The following is a 19,425-nucleotide window of genomic DNA, read 5'->3' as shown; positions in this document are numbered from 1 at the left end:
CAAAATTATTTTGCATTAGAATTTCCTACTTATTCAAACTTTGTGATGACTCCTATATAAAATATAATGCTGCTTCATTTATTTAAATCAGAAATAGCCATTATATTTATTCTTTAATCAAAAGAATGGCCTGTATTTGTGTGCCATTGTTTTGGAGTTTTATTTATTTTTTTAGACTTTCTTAGTACCATATACTATTATTATTGCCAAACTAAGAACAATAATTCAGTTTAACTAAAAAAAAGTACAAACACTCATGTGAACTACATAAATGCATAATACTTCACAAATATTCAAATGAGACAAGTGCAGTGTTTTGGGCTGATTAAACTGATTGTTTATCTGTCACTATTAGCAATACCACAGTAACAGGCAACTAAAAAAAGGACCCCCAAAATAAACTGGAAGTAGCAGCTTGAAGTTCTGCTGGAGTGCTTGTCTCTCCCTCGGAAATGGTCATAGTAAAGTTGGTATCTGCCTTACGGTGCTGCCAAAGCTCACCCTCTGTCATGTCCATCTGCTATATACTGGTATAATGATCAGACTCCTGAGAATGTCAGAGAAGACACTTATCACTGAAAAATATAGAAAATATTGGTCCTCAGCATCTTTCAGGATTCAGCCCTAAAAAAATTACAATGCTCATAAATGTTGTTAAAATGAAATATGTATTTAAAAAAAGGAAAAAAAAATGGATAGTGTACACTGCAATGAAAGCAGAAGACAACCCGGTAACCTTCTATCATGGGTTATACTTTAAAGGGCAGTAGATTAAAGCAGAGCATATGAATCTGAAATAAAATATCAGTGTTCAACTCTCATACTATGTTAAGGGAGGATATAAAAGTTTTTGCTTTGAAATATTTCTGTGAAACATATAAAGGATCTGTTGAAACCTATGTAAGAGTTTTGAAGAAAACCCAGCCCGTTCAAGTCATAAAAGGCCGGTTCTATCTCCTTTGATTTGGAATTTGTTCCAACCACTTCAAACAGAGAAATCCCAAAGTCCCATTTATTCAGTCATCAGTAAACATCTGTGACTTAACACACCAACATACTGATATAAAAATTTTAAACCCATGTTTTTCCATGTGGCAGGGTCAGAAAGGTTTAATCAGAAATAAGGAATTTGAGATCACAAGGCATTACAAATGCCCCCTCATATTAGGTTGCAAGGCAGCAATTGCAATCATAAAGTAAACCATGAAGGTAACAACTGGTAAATTCAAGCACTTTTGAAGCCAAGTAATATCTTCAAATATGACATGACAAAAGTACTGCATATAAAATGTTTTTTAATTATTCAGTGTGCTTTGAATGTCTGTTTTATTAGAAGTCTTCTTGAGCCCATGTACTGTACAAGTATGTTATATGTTTGACACGAAACACCTCCACCAACACTGTTTAAGTGTGTAGTGACATCACTTCATCTCATAAGAGTAAACACAGAAGTCTGTGATTTTAAACAGCACTGTATTTTCATTAAAGCTATTCATGATAAGCATCTAACTAAAACATTATAGTGTTGAAATAGTGATGATAGTTCAGCATTTGACAGGCGTTGTATTATAAGATTCACTTCCAGGTGTTTATAAACTTTGAAATACAAATTTCCTTTGTTCTGAAATTTGGAAGTTAAAGCCCAGCCCAAAAGAAATCGTTTGAGAAAAGTCCTCCTGTTTTTTGAGTTCCAGTCTAAATTACAACCACAAACAAATAAAAGCAGCTTTTAGGAGACTAGTCTGTATTTCAGTAAGGCTAAACCAGAGGTCTCCAAGTTAAATTACTATTATCGCTGCTTAATGTAAGCACGCTTTCATCCTCATAATCCATTTTGAAAATCAAATGTATATATTTCTGTCAATTTGTCCATGCTCTGCAATAACAGGAAGGGAACTTATTAGAGAGACTTAATTAGTCTAAAGCTATAGTCGATGGGTTTATATTCAATTCTGATGCAGAGAAACACAACAAAAAGGTTCCTTTTATTTCATGTCTTGCAGTAAGTCTTCTTATTAGATGTGAAAAAAGGTTTGAGATTCGATGCAAACCCCACAACAATTCTATTAAAGGGAAGAGGGAGGCCTGTATAGTTTTCAGTGTCCTGTCAGTGCTATGCATGGTGAAAGAGGAGATGGAACTAAGGTACATTGCAGATGAACAGGAAATATGAGGAGCTGAAAAGCTCAGCCCATACTTCCTATGCAACAAGCCTGTATGACTTAATCCATCACAGACTGATATATTGGGAAGGGCATAGGCCTACTTTCCCCTGCACACATCCAGGAGAGCTCCCACATTTCTGTAAAGGACAACACTGTGAAATAAGGGAGACAGATGGCAAGCTTCTCCTGAGAAATGCAGCTACTGCTTAAGATGAACAGAAAACCTCTTTTGGATGAAGATAAAAAAGGGCTTTTATCTCTAATGTTCATCGCACAGTGATGTGTTCACATTGCTGTTCTAATTGCACATTTCATGTTGCCATTAGAAATCCATTCCTACCAACCAGTTACCTCTCTGTCTTTTGCTGCTCTCAATACATTAAAGGTTGCTGTATATTCAAATATAAACTGGAAATGTCTTATTGATTGTAAAATGGTACATAAGTCAGAGAATCACAAAATGGTTAAGGTTCTATGGGACCTCTGGAGGTTGTCTGATCCAACCCCTCTGCTCAAGAAGGACCACTCAGGGCCAGTTGCCCAGGACCATTTTCAGGCATCTTCGGAATGTCTCTAGGGATATCTTCCAGGCTCCCTGGGCTACCTGTGCCAGTGGTTCATCACCCTCACTGTGGTATAGTGTTTCTTGGTGTTCAGAGAGAATACTTCCTATCATTCTGTTTGTGTCCACTGCCTCTTGCCCTGTCACTAGGCACCACCGAAAAAGAGAGTCTGGCTTCCTCTTCTTTACACCCTCCCTTCAGATATTTGTGTACATTGACAACATCCCCTAAGTCCTATCTCCAGGCTGACCAGTCCCAGCTCTCTCAGTCTCTCCTTATTTGAGATGCTCCAATGCCTTCATCATCTTAGTGCCCCTTTGCTGGACTCTCTCTACTATGTCCATGTCTCTCTTGTACTAGGGAGCCCAAAACTGGAGCAGCACTCCAGGTGTTGTCTTGCCCATGCTGACCAAAGGGAAAGGGTCACCTCTCCTGGCTGCAATTCTCGAAATGCAGCAGCAGGTATTATAACAGTGAATAATAGCTTCCAATTGACAACTCCAGTGGCACTAGCACAATGAGCCTCATGGTTTTTCCACAACAGGGCCTAAAGCAAACTTCCTTACTCCAAGGATGAGAACAAAACAATTTATTTGAGGTTTCAGTGGTGACTGTGCTTGCACAGGTATCATCCACAGAGTGACAAGGAAGCCTAATGCCACACGCATTCAAACCATTGCCTGCTTTTTAGCAGCATTGGTTCACTTTGCTGAGAGGGTGGAATAAAGTGGAAGGTTAGGAGCTGCATAAAATGGCCAGACACTATGTCAACATGAGAAGCTGTTACCATTGTTTAATGTGTCTTCCCTCTCTACCCTTATATATATATGAATCAGTTAAGGCATCGTGCCAAGAGCAAGAAAAAGAGTGTCTGGTCTACAGAACACTGGGAAATTCAGGTTTCTGGTAAACGAGACAAAAGTTCTCACAACTCCCTTTTGCCCATCAAAGTAGTATAACTGACATTTTCTCAGTTGCATTTGGGAAGATATAGTGTGGCACTGACCAGATTCCTTAGCAAAACTATGTCTACTCACTGTAAACAGCAGCACTGTTCAGGGTTCTGGGATGGCAGAGCACAGATGTGCACTTTGCAGGAGGCAGAGGTGGGAGTTCAAAGTCAGCAGCAGAAAAACATGGGTGGAACAATGAGTCTTGGAGCAAATCTGTGCCAGGTGGGGAATTGTCAGCCTGAAGGTCCCCATAGTAAGTGCTGTCTCTGGTTATTATTCCCCTATCATCTCTTCTCTCCCACCTTGCAGGGCTAAGCCAGCCAGTCTCACTAGAAAGCAGTACAAGCTGTACGAGGGTAGGGATTTGGGCATCCCTTCCCGCTGCAGAGGGGCTCTGCATTCCCCTCAGTCAGCAGCACTGGTTTAAGCAGCCTGTGTAAACAGCTCAGTTTAGTAGCTAACTGCAGAGCTGTGGCTGCCCAATACCAGAGCTATTTGCCATCCTCATCTTTTACATGGCATTTTGGATAAAAATCATAAAATAAGAGAAATTCACAAAACATCTGTTAATTCTAAATTTGCCCATGTAGAATAGGAATGCTTCTATATTTCTGACGGTTCTCTCCATGAGAATACGTTAGCGTTGTATTCAACAGCTAAATGAAATATAGCAGGAAGTAACCCATTTTTATTATTTTTTTCCTATTTACTAATAAGAAACTGAAATTAGAGCACTCTTCCATTATGCATTGCCTGACATTATCAGAAAGATGCTTACTGCAAGACATGGAAATGGAAGGTTTCAGAGGTGCAAATGAGGCAAAATGTTAATTATCTAGTCCACTAAGTTTTAAAAAATTTAGCACCTTGTAGGGCTCTTATTTGCACGAAATAAACCTTTTTTAAAAGGTCTTCTCTAGGACATTAGGTACAAACATCTTCTTTCTGCAGAGAAATGCATGTAATGTAAAGGACTTATGGCAGCTCCATGGACGTCACTGTTTACAACAGAAAAGCAAACACAGTGATATGACTGACTGATTGAAAAGATTTCTACTTTTTCCTTGTTCGTCAGTATGAATCAAGTTCACTCTCATATCAAGAGCACTTTGAAGGTCTTCTGCACAGTTTATAACCTGCTATGCAACCTGCAAGAAGTACACAGCAGTTGCAGTATTTTGATTGAAAAGTAGCAGAGTCTCCAGATACTTTCTTCCAGAAATAAAAGGAGTTATGATGAAAGCAAACTTCTCAATGAAGCAATACATATCATTGTAGATTCTTAACCTCAGTTATTCACCAAAAGTTTGCAGGTATTTCTTTCACAGAAAATGCCATCTAACTTGGAAAACTGTCTTTAAATCAAAACTGTAATAATGTAACTATACTAAAAAAGGAGAGCCATAGATTTTTAGAAATGCAAAGTCATACAGAACATTCAGCTTGACCTCATGAACAGCACAGTTCATAAAATGTTTTCCCAGTGATTCTTTCCTCAAACCGTAACTCTTTCTGGTACTAAAATATGGTTTTCAGAGACACATTGAAATCTGATGGAAAGCAACAAGGAATCCTTTGAAATCTTATGCAAATTAATCTACAGTTGATCACTCTCACTTTTACAAACTGTCATATTTCTCACCCTCCTGCATCCAGCTAACAGTGTTACATGTCCAACACACTTTGCTCAGCTGTAGAATCCCCTGATATCTGGACTCTACCAGATGAGCTACAGAGACCCAGTTCCTTATAATTCACTTCCAGGAATCATCAGATTCTTCCTAAACTCTTTTCAGTTGTAAAGATTGCTTTAAGTTTTGAATACTAGATTTTGCGTCAGTGCTGAATACATGGATGTCATGACTTTCCATGTGCTCAGCGTCCTCCAGTTGCAGCCAGGAGTTCTGGAGCTCTTGGATCCTCCTCGAAGCACCACATGCTCAAGTACACTCCTTTAAATGCAGAGACCTTTCAGGTTGTTTTCAGAATTACTGCTTTCCAAAATACAACCCTTCTAGCCTGCCTTTGTTTCTTGCTGTCATTAAATTCTATGAAAACTAGCATTCAGTAGGGTAGTGGTAAACAACCTAATGGGCAATACTTTCTTTACAGGAAAGAAACAAATACCTCAACCTGTGGTAATTGCATTATACAAACAGGCTTATTCAATCAAAACGTTCAAAATGACAGTCACTCTGCCCAACTTCTACTATGCAAAAATTCAGACACACAAGCCAAACAAAAAAATCTACCCAGCATACTCAAGATTTAGCTAATTTCTAAATTTAAAATAAAAGAAACTTATTGCCAGTTAATGCAAGCTAGCTACATTATAGTACATAATCTGCATGTACCACTGGCACTCAGTTCAGATCACAAGTTTAAAAATTAAAGTATCAGCTTACCTCTTCAGTGCAACAGGTCAGTAGAGTATTGCACAGGAAATAATAAAAAATAGCAAAAAATATATTGTGTAATGTGTTGAAACTAACATTATAAAATGGCAGTGATTATTCTACATTAAAACACATACATAATATGTATATATGGGGATGTATGTACAAGAAATGCAGTACATTTTCTCAGCCTTCTCACTACTAACACGCACCTGGTTTACTTTTTCCTTGCTCTTCTCCTTTCAAAGTAAAAACTTTACCTTTTATTTAGGTTTTAAATGACTGGGGGAACAATCACATGGATACAAGTGCTAGCTCTCTGCAACAGACCTCAATTATCAAGTGACTTACAATACTATTGCCAGAATTAGCAGCATATGGCTCCATGGGAACTCAGAAGGTCAACTACAATGTACACAGTGCCAGCTTAGTTTTGCCTGTGTCACTGCTGGCAAACATCTCCCTGTGCTGCTCCTAAAGACCTCTGGTGGAAAGTGGCGATGAGTTGCTGGGGAAAAGCAACGTCTTTACCACCCCAGCTGTTTCTGCATTGAACATTTGCTCACAGCTGATGCTTTTGAACTATACCAAGATAAGATGACTGAAGCACACACCCACAGTGTCATAAAAATGCATGCCTGACAATCTGGTGGCCACACATATTGCCATGTTTTCTTGTACTTGCATGTATTGCCACTCAGAAAATATGTAGTAGCCCATAAAAGAGAGTACACTACATTTACATGCTTTAATGAGATTTTATAATGCAGTCAGTTTCACAAAGAAAATAATAAAAATGTATTTGGGATTTATTCTCATAGTGTTATAGCAACACCCAGGGATAATAATCGTAATGTTTTCTGCTTTTCTACATTTTTAGCTTACATTTTTTTCTGTAATGATCTATTTGTTATGACATACAGTATGTGTGACAGATGTCCAATGCTGGCTGCTAAAAAGTAGCAGAGCCCTGTAGGGAAGCAGCAAAAACTTGTGCGTCAGCACTGAAAATGATGGAAGATTGATAATTACTGCTTGTGTCTGAGCTCCATTCAGCAGACTAGCATGCCCAAATTGTAATTTGGCCACAGCTCCACTCTTCTATTTACAATGTATTGGAATGAAAATTCCCAATTTCAAATAATTGATCATTACAACTACATGTGATACAAGGAGTAGATTACAATAGCCAAAGTGCACACTTTTAAAGGCAAATTCAAGATAACTGGAAATTCTGAAGGGAAATAAGTGATGTACTGCAGTCTTGTTTACCTCTGAGGAATCTGTAAAGCCACTTACAACCCTGCACAGTGAAGAACTACTAAAGTATAAACCCAGTGCTGGCATCTAGATCTACTCATGAATTTTCAATCAGAGTATTTTTCTTAAAAACAAACACAAAAATTAAATCCAGAATCAAAACCAAAACAAATAAAAAAAACCCAAACCAAACGCCAAAACAACAACAACAACAAAAACCTGAAAAAAAGAGAACAAAACCAAAAAACCCACTTTAGTTCACAAAAGACTTCACAATTTAAAGAAAATCTGATTTTTGCAGAAAAAAAAATTCTCTGATTCCAAGGAAGTAAGGTTTCCTGCCTTAAATACTTCCATTAATTCTACTTTCTACAGGAAGAGAATGAAATATAGAAGACGCATAGACAGAAACCTGCAAATTGTGTCAAAGCTACTAGACTTGGGGAGAACAGGAAACGTGCCTCAGCTTTCCACCTGTGCTGTGGTCCTCACTGACCCCAGAAGTGCTGTGCAGAGCTGAGCTGCTCAGCTCCTGAGTCTGCTTCTGAGTAGCTCTTCAGAGAGGACCTCAGTTTCTCCTTTAACTAAATAGAGAAGAAAAAAAGCAAAACAAACAAACAAAAAAGGGCAATTTTCCATAGGACTGATCTGCTGCTGAAAACTCTCTGTAACATTTGCTAGAACTCCCGGCTTCTGCGTTGCTGCAGGCAGAGTGGGCTCTGTAATGGCCTGGCTCAAGGGCCCTCTGGATCTGCATGCCTGCAGCGTGAGGGATGCAGAGGTCTGCTGTGCACAGTGCACTGCTGCACTGTGTCAGCCAAGGTTTAAGTGGTAGAAATAGCAGGTGGAGTTCATCTATTTCACGGTAACTGAGAATAATCACTCCATTGTTCATGGGCTTCCTCCCTCCCCCTTTCCTTTCTTCTCGGAGCAGATGGCATAAAAGAGAAGTTGGTCTGAGAAGCAGCATATCTGTAGTGGTGTAAGGATGGAAACTGGGCTTTAAGCATCATAGGCCCTGATTTAACAAGGTATTTACGCATTTGTGCAGCTTAAGTACAAGCAGCCTCCATCATTGACTTCAAAAGAATGACTCACAAGGTTAAATTTATGTACATCATCAAATACCTTGCTGAAATAAGGCCATGGAAAACATCCACTTTTTTAAAAAGCTAGAATGAATTTAACTGAAGACACGTATTTCCTTTCAACATCAGTTTTTTCCCTATTGTACCTCTTTTAATGACCACATAAAGTAACTGAACAATTCTGTAGACTCTGTTTGTATATCCGCAGGAACACATAAAGTATTTTCACAGACACAGAAGTGTAGATGGAGCCTAGGAAAGGGTGTGGAATCTATCGACTGCACAAGATGAAACTGGATTCCTAATGTTCCCGGAGTTAGAAATGATAGCAACAGACCCTAAAGGCTGCCTGTCAATCTCAGATGCAGATGGTACTTCTTCCAACTGGCCTCCGTGTCAGTTCCTTCAGCCATTTTAGTGACAACACGGTTCCCTAGAGGGTAGATCCTGTTGCTTTGCAGCCTGGATTCATACCCAGGGCACTGTGGTCTGTACGATCTCTGCTCAAAGTAGGTTTTTTTAATGCTAATACACTGCCTCTCCTTGCCCTATCCCAGTCCCAACCCCCCATGTAAAAAGAGATGGTCGTTTTCTTCCTCATTTCAAATGTTCTAATTTATCAAAGGAATCATCAATAATTGTATGAAGGATTCACTTTTGTTATGCATGCCAAAAGTAGATATAAAATCCCTGCTAATAAAATTTACAGATGACGCTGTAATTGGCAGCATGATTAATATTGATGACACTGTCATCATACAGAACAGTTTCAGAAGCCAGGCCTGTTCAATCAAAACACATACACATACAACTACATATTAGGTTTTGCTACCTTTGCACAATGCATGCAAGTAACTACGAGAATGCAAGAATGCTATGAAAAGCTGTGACACTGAAAATTATTTAGGGATTAGTGGACCATTGGTTTAATGTAAGCTTCTAGTATGATGCTATAAGCGAAAAGGTCTCATGCCAACTTTAGACAAGCAAGGAAGTAGCAAGCAATATAATGTTCTCCTTATGACACTGGAGAAACTAATTCTAGAATATCTACTTCCTGCATTACTGCCTACATTTAAACAAACAGCCACAAAGTGATTATAAATAGAAATAGAAGTTAAGTGGGGGAAAACTCCAAAACAATAAATACTCCTTCTGTTTTGCTTATTGCCTTTGAGCTTGGGGCATGACTAACTTAACACGGAATAAAGGTGTGATTAAGGGACAAGTTAACTTAGAGAATTCCTATACAAAACCAAAAGCAATGACTACAAGTTATAGTCAAATTCAACAGAGAAATAAAGCACAATTTCTTCAGCAATTAATCTTTCACACAAGGGGAGCAGGCTTTGCAACTTTGGATATTTTCAGATCAAACCTGAATGTGTTTCTAGATGACAAAATTCAGTCAGATGCAAGAGGCTCAGTACAGAGCCAACTGGAAAAAAAACACCTACCTATGCAGTTTGTTTTATGTAGAAGGTCACACTCGCTGAGCTTAAGGCTTTTTCTGGGCTCAAAGTCTATAAGAAGTACAGTTTAAGTCTGAAAAATGTCATTATGAGGTCAGTCACTTATTGTGCTTCCATGATGTCATGGAAATTTGTTCAGTCTACAAATTAAAATATATTCTTCCTGGCTGTCAATACCGCAAAATCATCTTAGATTCTGAAAGTCAAATTTGGGTCTTTAGTTGGAGGTATGATTGATGATCTGATCTAAAATGTGTGTTGAAAGTATACATCAGAGAAACATCATTCTCTTCAGATTATGTCCTCATAATGCTATTGTCTGCACAAATGCAAGTAAATGCAGCATTTGGCTCTGTACTTTGAGCTTACTTCACAGGCATCATTCACACCAGGTGAACTGAATTTAAGAGTAGGGAGCAAGCAAAACTTGATTTTTTTTCCTTCAAGAGTACATTTGACTATAAGGATGCTCTGCTGCTCAGTAAGAAACTGCAGTTTTCATGTAGCTAGACTTTGACTGGAGACATACACATCAAGATCAATGTGCTGTGTACTTCACCACAAGATACTGAAATGAAATGAAAGCACTAAACTATGTATTTGACTTACCTAGCACACCTATATGTAGAGTAAAATGTATAAGGTAGTTTCTAGCACTTCTACTTCAGACTATTCAAAGTTGCAGATAAGCTGTCTTGTAAAAGTATTAGCTTAAAACTAGACCACCCAGAACAGATACATTATTACTGTTCTTTCAACCATAAAAAATTGTGTCTAAATATTAGACACATGATTTTAACTAGATGAGAAATCAGGGCAACACTATAAATTGAGAAGAATAGGAACTGCTTAAATGGTATTTATTCAAAAACTGATCTAGTACCCAAAAAGAAAAAATTCAACCACCAGGGAAAAAGCCTTCTGGATGCCGATGACATTCTGTCATATTGAGGAAATTTTATAGACTAATGCCAAAAAATTATCCTATAATCATGTATTCAAAGGTTCTGTCTTAAAGAAAAAAACCACAACCATGTAAAAATAAACCTCACCACATTACGTGAAAATAAACTACTTCCATTTAGTATAGATAGTGTTATGGACTTGCCTTTTTTCCCACAGAGGGTTAACATAAGAAGAGGGAAAAAATGGTAAAATATGAAACTTGTTCTTTGGCTTCATCTTTCACATTCCCATATCATACTACAGCAGAAACTAATGAACTTGCTCATCTTCGAAAGCCCTTTTGCATGCTTCTTCCTTCCCCTTAACTCTGATCCTCGCGGATCTTCCCTTATGTGTGTGCCAATTTTACTGGTATAAAATGTGCACTTTTATTAGTTGTGTTCTGATGATTTCTACTGAGAGATACTTAAAGCTTATACAAGTCAAAAACTATTTTATCACTTCTGAAGAAAACTAATAGGGCAGAGCCACTGAATGATAAGAAAGACCACTGAATTTATTTAATAATGCATGTCCATTTCACAAAAATGGCCTGTGTAATCCTTTTAAAAATAATAACCTGTTCATTTCAGACCTTGCACAATGCTTCTCTTTGTCCCTTGTAAGTCTCTCAAATGTCTTATTTTAAAGGAATATATAGTACTCCCGGAAGACATTTTCCCATTTCTATTCTCTTCAACTCCTGTGAGCCCTTGTTCTGTGTGATAAGGCAATCTCCTTCGGGATCTGAGCTGTGTAGTTTCGCACCACGAGTGACAAGGACTCAACTTGAATAACTGCTGTGCGCAGGTTGTAATTATGTCAGCTGGAGTGTTGAACAAGGGGACTGATTAATGTGAGCCCCAGCCCAGGCACAGTCCCTATCAAAACCTTCGTGCAGGCCAGCAGTGGGGATGGGTTAAAGCAGAAAGACAAAACATGCTGTATCGTCCATGATAGATGAATTGCTCCAACAGTCTTCAGGCAGATGTTCCAGGACAGTATAATATACAATTACTCTGCCTTATCACCTTCCCAGGGACAATAAAGCTTCCTCCTTCTATAGCTCATGTGAGTGAAGGCAAAATTAGTTTTACTTTTACAACACTGACTCACTTATCATGTTGCCTTGATTGTGCTTTTACAGCTAAAGAAAACACATGTTCCACTCTTAAACTAAAAAAAAAACAACCAAACGAACAAAAAAACACCACCAAAAACCCTCTGCATTCTTCACCTTTTAAATAAAACCAAACTATTCCTTTGAATCTATTTTGCATCATAGTAACACAGTCCTTAAAGAGCTAATTCAGTTTGCGGTTCCAGGGAACATAACTAACTTTAGAACAACTGTACCTATTCATAAGCTGAATGTTATATGTACATATATGAAATTACATTAGTGAATCAAGTCAGAATGCATAGACAATAAAAAATACATAGGTTTGATACAAAAGATGCCTATGTGAATAACATGCCTTTAGTGACTGTTTTAACTAAGCACTCACTCTAAAAATGCCACAGTACTCTCGTAGAACAATTCTTTGAGAAGTCATTAACTCATATACCTCTTTAAAGGCCACAAGAGGTTACTGGATAACTATTATAAATAATCCAAGTGCTTTCCAAAAAAGTAAACAGAAATTAAGTAAATAATAGAAATTTAGGAAGACAACTATATGTATTCGTTTCCTTTTTGTTATCAGATTGATGCAGTAGTCTATATGTTTCAGGGCCATTCCAAGAGTTTACAGAACAGCAGCCTGCTAACATGAGGTGAATAGCAAGAGAAGAATATAGCTCATAATATCCTGAAATCCTTCCTTTCTAGATACTGGATAGTTACAGATAAAGAAGCTGTGCTTCAAAGAAGAGACTTGAGTCTAAATAGTTCTACTTGCATTCCAAGATGCATTGCTTTCAGTACTGCCCCTTCTTCAGCTATATAACAATGACATGATCTCAAAAAACAAAACAAAAATAATGCACCCAGAAGTGCATTTAGGGAGACACTTATTTGAAGGTCAGGTTTAAAAACAAAACCACACTAAAAGAGTCAAGGCTGATTTTAATAGCACTTAAGACTGCACACATATTTGAAAAATTCTACTTATAAGCATTTAATTCTCATGAAAAGTATTGGATGACTAGTCCATAAATGAGAGATGAGATTTTCTAAGGAGACGATGGGAATTAGGCACTGACATTACACTTCAACGGAATGCAGGCTCTCAGCTTCTAAAACCTTCTTTGAGGTTTTAGCCACTAAACAGTATCACAGTCCTGGCAACAGTAAGGTTTCACCGCAGTAGTACAGGCTTTCCTACACTCTGGTGAAATGTCCTATGTTTACAAAGCAAAAAGTAGCTCCAAAAAAGATGGTATGTTCCCCCTGCACAGCACATTGACCTTAGAGGGTGGCATGACGGAATGAGGTTACACCATTCGCTGCACGGAGAAACAATAGAAAAAATGGTCTTGGCCTTGGAAAAATTACAATCCAAGTATTGAGAAGGACATGATAATCAGAAAACAGGCAAAAAGAGTAGTGATAGGTGTGGGAGACAGGGTATCAGTAAAACAGAATAGAAATAAGCTTCTGTTTAGATGCACTGTTGGGCATGGTAGTACTAGAAGGACAACCTAGTCTGTCCTCTATAACCATTCAAATTCCCAATATAGTTAGTGGACATAAGAAAGAATTAATATAGGTATTGATATTTGCTTCAATTAGGCATCTACTTTGTCTAAAGAAAGTGCAGATTGCAAATATGAAACATTAGGAGCTCTGCTCTGGATAATGAAACACTGCTGCCCCTAACTTTCTGGAAATTGAGGCACTATTGTAGGAAGTAAAACTCCCGAGTTTTAGGTTGCCTTTATCTCGAGGAAGACTAATTCTGTTCTCCTCTATCCCAGGAAAGTATTACCTGGCATGAAATATCCTGTATCATCCCATTCTTCTTGAAACTCTGTCATTAGGCAGCCAGGAATTGCCAGGAACCAAAAGCAGATCTAATCCCTCCTTTCAGAATTGTTCTTCTGTTTTTAGCTATGTTCCAAACAAACCTTTCCTAGAGAATCCAAACAATAGGCTTCCAAACCCCTGTTCTGTGCACCTTCAGCCGAAAATCCTAAACAATAACTAGAATGAAGTTGCAGACTGCACTGCCATTATTAACTAAATGAATCTTGACTCGTCTAATATTCAGGCCTCTAACACATACCCAAGAATACAGGAATAGGGTCCTGTTTGCCTAAGAAGTGGATGAAAAGTCTTGAGGAAAAGATACCCATTTCCCCAGGACAGGGACTTCTGAGTATGCCTCAGTGATTTCATTCAGTTGTGTAAGAACTTGCAAACTCATTAGAGAGGAGAATAAAAAAAAAAAAACAAAACAGAAAATCCAAAAGAAGTAGATGCTTTTGCATTTATATCTTTTGGCATGATTTAAGGAGATCAGGATCCTCTCTGCAAATTTTGGGTACTTGATCCCACAATTTACTTGCCTAGTTGAACTTTTTTTACTGTTCAGGATACAAAGTCTTGTGGAAGGTGCTATCAACTCCCCAGCTTTCCATTTCTCTCCTACAAAGCAAGTACTTCATGACTGGCAGAGAATCACTGTTTCACTGAGGACATGGAGGTGATGTGATTAACATCAGTGGGGCCAGGACTTTATCCACTGTCTTTGTTTTTGATTTATAGTATCAACCCCATGAGAGTACACACTATCCAGCCAGTGAGAGCTGACTCCCAACTGAGCTATGGAACAGAGATGTTTAGATGGAGAGAGGCTTAGTTATAATCCTTTCTGTTACAGTACTCCTGCCATGCTACTGGTGAACTGAAACTAAAAATGGGCACTTCAGAGCAGGAAAAGAAAATAAAGATTCTCCTGATGTTATGTTGTAGACTTCTGAGGGAAAAGAGATCCAAACAAAAGAGGAAGCCAAGAGCAGATGCAAATGGACAAGAACTCAGGTAAAACAAACAAATGCTGCATTTGCCTTTTAGAATACAGTTCTGCAATCTAGTGCACTAACAGAGCTATCCATTACCCAGTACTGTATACTTATCCCTCACCTTGCACAACCACCAGGAAACACACAGCCATTCCAAAAAGCTGCACTTGCCGGCCTTGTTTCGGCTGATTGCCTGACTTGATGTTACTGCATTTAAACACACTGGATAGGACACAGCTGCTTTGCCCTCACAAGGGCTCAGATTTAGGACTTTCCTCTGTAGTCTGACACAGACTTGAAAAAATCTGGTACAAATTCCTTTATCTTTGAAAAATTTCTTCTACATGAAAGTATTTTTACTACTCTTCAAAATGACTATATTTCAGCATACAAAATCAATCAGCTAAATACTATATGACTGTGCTATAATTTATTAGTGCTGATCAAAATCTTAAAGACTAGTAATTAAAATTCAAATTAAAATGTGTTGAAAGTCACATTTAGTCACCTAAATGAAGAGGCTGAATTTCAAATAGGTACAGAGCCACTGGACACCATGTGAGATGATAATTCGTGGATGCTCAGTATCAACAATAACATGTAAAAGAACTTGGCATTTTTTCAAACTTTGCTTCTTTTTCTCAAGTAAACACATCTGTCTAGACCTATGAATATGTCAGTTCATCAGTGAATGACTTATAAAAAACAGAAAAAGTGCCAAAGGAAGCATTTGTGGAATAATATCTCCATAGTGGGAAGCTTCTTCTTATTCACTGACTGAGAAATGTCAGTGGTCTCAATCTCTTGGGTAAAAATCTCTTCCAAATAATCTCTTTGATGAAGATTAATACAGATATTTGGGGGTGTTCTCTTTATCCTTAAAAAATGCCTTTAAATTTTACCTTTAAAAAGGACCTATCCTGACAACTTGCAACAAACTGTTGATTTGGGACTCAAAACATTGATACATCAGCATTGTACCAACTGAAGCATGAAATCATCCCATGGGTTCCTGCCCTGTTCACTAAATCTCTCAATACAGTAACAGCAGCTCCCAAACAATGTCCCTTCAAGATAATCCCTTTCAAGAAAACATGGCTGTGCTGGGTGGTGAGGCTGGATTTTAAGAGAGAAGAACGCATGACAGCTGAATTTTGACTGCCTGTTCCTCACTGTTGCTTCTTTCTTTGTCCACCTCTTTCAGGAAACGTGAACTTAAATTATCTCAGCAATTACTACAGGCTGTCAGTTTTCACTGAAACTGGCCAGCAGCTTAAAAAGTTATTAAAGAAATGGACAAAAGATGAGTGGATGGGCTGGCACAGCTCTTTGCATAAGTTAGGGACATCAGCCTAAAAAACAACTGATGTCAACTTATTTATAAAAACTGCCTATTTGAATTACAGATAAATCTTTTTTTCCTGAAACAAAAACAAATTACTAATGGCTTTTTATATGTAAAAATATCTATAGCAGATATCCCAAAAATTTGCTAATGGAAATGGTTCTCTGTATTTTACCAAGAGCTTGTTAACAAAAAGATGTAGGAAATATCACATTTTTCTAATGAAACATCATCAAAACTTAAGAACTGATTTTAATAATCACAATACCTTCTAAAACTTCAAAATTATTTGAAGTATTGTTTGCCCTGTATATTGTACATGCAAAATTTCAACAGAAATGTTTTGAGGAAGCTCATTATGAGATGGCATTCCATGTGGGATTTCTAGCAGAACAAATTACGTCCTAGACTGCAGTTGTTAGAGAGAATCCATAATCACCTTGAACAAAGATTGAAGGAGCATGCATGGAAGTTACAAACATAAAACAATAAATATCATATTTTAAGGACTACTAGTAATATCACAATGAACCCAGAGGATGATGTTCAGGCAGTTTATGACATCGCTAGAACCACTTGATGTATTTAGAGGATTCTAACACAAAAAATTTTACAGTACTATGAACTGCACAGTATCTAGTTTTGTGTGTTTTAAATGATAACATTACTAAAAATATAAAATGATAGCAATGCTGAAGAACATCAAAAGAATAATTATTAAAAAGTACATATATATGTATATGGACCTACATTCTAGGAACCACAGTAAAATGGGCAGTTTGCCTAAGTGGAAGGAAAGCCGAACTAGGACTAGACTAGAGGTCAGCTAGCCTGAGGTCAGAGCAACCTGTAGCTGTGCTACCAGCCCTGGGAGCACCAGGGAGATCTGGGCTGGTTTTGAGAGTCAAAAGTCACTTTGCAACCTCCTCTTTACTTTAGGAAGGATAACCAATTTGTTGTCAGGCTATGAACAGAAGCACCTATTCATTATCCCCCCCATTCCCACTACCTTCCTATTTCAGTGCATTTACAGAAGGAGGTGGGTAAACATCAAGGAATGCGTCCACTCCAGTCCTCTGACCCATGGGAGTGGGAAAAAGGAGAATAGTGTTGCATCAGCTTGTTTCTCATGGTACACTATATCTCAGCATTCTAACTTGTGAGGGGAAGATGAGGAGTGCTGTACAGACCTCATCCTTTCTCTGAAGACATAAAATGAGAAGAAATTGCTTTGACCCAAGGCATCCAAGAATGCAGAAGAACCTTTTTCATATATATATTTCTCCCCTTAATTATTTTTCCATTATTAAAAGAACACGTTTTAAAAGACATTAAAAGACAAAATTCAGGTGCATACAGTATGCAACAGGTTAGAGACAAAAGCCAAACAAACAACCCAAATATAAAAGACAAATTTAATGAAAACTACTAAACACCACTTTTAACTTTTTTAATAGCCAGAAAGGAAACTAGAAACTAAAATGCTAACTGACCACCACATGGCACGTGCGAGTATCTTTGAGATTTTTTTAAAATGGTGTTAAAAAAAAAAAAAGAAGAAATTGTAACACCAGAGCAGCACTCTGTTGCTTGTAATAATAAAACTGAGGGCTTTATATGCTGGCTTATATAAAGCAAGTCCCTAAGAAGTCTCAGCTGTATTTTCAGACCAATCTACAGCTGTTATTCAGACCTAAACAGGCCTAGCAAAACCACAAAGACCATCCCAATCACAGATAAAAGAGCTGTAACAAGCAACTTAATAAGTTACTTGGACAACAGGCTCCTCTCCAGATTGTCTCATGACTTATGGGAATAAAGCACAGTACCATAACAGCAGAGACTGCAAAATGGTTTCAGGGAAGGTGAGCTGTTGTATACCAAATGGCCTGTCTTCTCTATGCCATATTTTCCTATGGAGAAGGCATCACCTCCCAGCAGCTCAGGAAAAAGCAACATGCAAACCTTGAGACAAGCTCTCCTTGTTACTGGTCAACATTAAGCAGCAGCTTTGAACCCATGGGTTATGAAGCAACATCCTGGGAACTCTGAACTCCCCAGTCTCTGATACATCTGTCTGCAAAGCAAAGAGCTGAGGTTCTCAGAGATGAGCTTTCAGCCCACATGGGTTCCCCATCACAATGGGGAGACGGTGGCCAGGAGCACCAGCCTTCCAAATCCCAGGTGTTGATTCTGCTCTAGAGCCTCAGTCTCACCATATTGTATTGTGGCCCCTGGAAAACACCCTCCAGCCACACTGCGGAGGTGCAGGTCTGGTGCATCAAACCCACACTTCCACTACACAAGTAGGGAACCTTGTGGTGATAGCAGAGGCTTTAGCATCTGTGTTTCCAAAGTGCCCCGACATACTGTGCCAGAAGAATTTGGGCAGAAGCTGGTACAGAGACAAGGACAACTCTGCTGGAATGTGCAAGCAATTTTATTTAGCTCCAGTAAATCAGGAGTTTCTAACAAATATTTATTTGGAAAACTGCTCACAATTTCTAATGCATTCAAAGTATCTAAGTAACAAGTTTTTCTCAAACACAAAAGTTCTTTCTTTTCTCTTCTTTCTTCCTTCTTTCACGCTCTATTCAGCAATTCTTTTCTCTCTCTCATTTTCATAAACCTTTAAATGGAAAAAACCTTTCCCTTTCTCTCCCTCACAGTAGACTACACTGCTTTCTGGAACCACTCCAAAACAGAATTTTCTTTCTGTCCCTTCCCCAGACTTTAATCTGCTTTGTATGTCACATACGAAGGAGGAAGAGGGAAGGTTGTCACAAAGACAGCATTAATATAGAAACTTTTTTTATATGGTAGTAGCCCTATAGCCTGGAGAATAAACCCCATACAACACAACAGGTTCATGTCTATCAATTTCATTTTGGAGGTCTGTAACACCACCAAAATATTTTCAGATTGCTAACTAGCTACCATGTACTCAGCTGGTAGTTAGCAATAATAATAATTCCTTGCAGATTTTACCACCCCCAAAGATAGCTTTGGCCCTTTTATAATGACTGTACTGGGGATTAAGGAATGGTAAAGGAAATAAACAAATCTATTTATTTATTCTCTGCTAACAGGCAAAAGCAAAGAAAACATATATAGTTTATTTAGCCTTTTTTAAAACATGTTTTACCTAAAAGGATCACTATGATGCCAATGACTATTTTTAGAACAAACTATTCTAACAAATGAAAGTTTATTTTTAGATATAAACCAAGATCTTCACTGTCCTTTTGTTGTAGAAGCACTGTCAGAACAGG

General features: G+C 38.0%; 1 protein-coding gene across 3 annotated transcripts in view; it reads right to left on the bottom strand.

The window, feature by feature from the left end:
* Nucleotides 1-19,425, bottom strand: part of ZNF407 (zinc finger protein 407) — a 333,549-nt gene that overhangs the window by 98,763 nt on the left and 215,361 nt on the right. The window lies entirely within an intron of this gene.

This window comes from Manacus candei, unplaced genomic scaffold (assembly GCF_025592945.1).
Source record: "Manacus candei isolate 608988 ecotype Guabito, Panama unplaced genomic scaffold, ASM2559294v1 h1tg000088l, whole genome shotgun sequence".
Taxonomy (NCBI): Eukaryota; Metazoa; Chordata; class Aves; order Passeriformes; family Pipridae; genus Manacus; species Manacus candei.
This window is presented reverse-complemented; position numbering and strand designations above follow the sequence as displayed.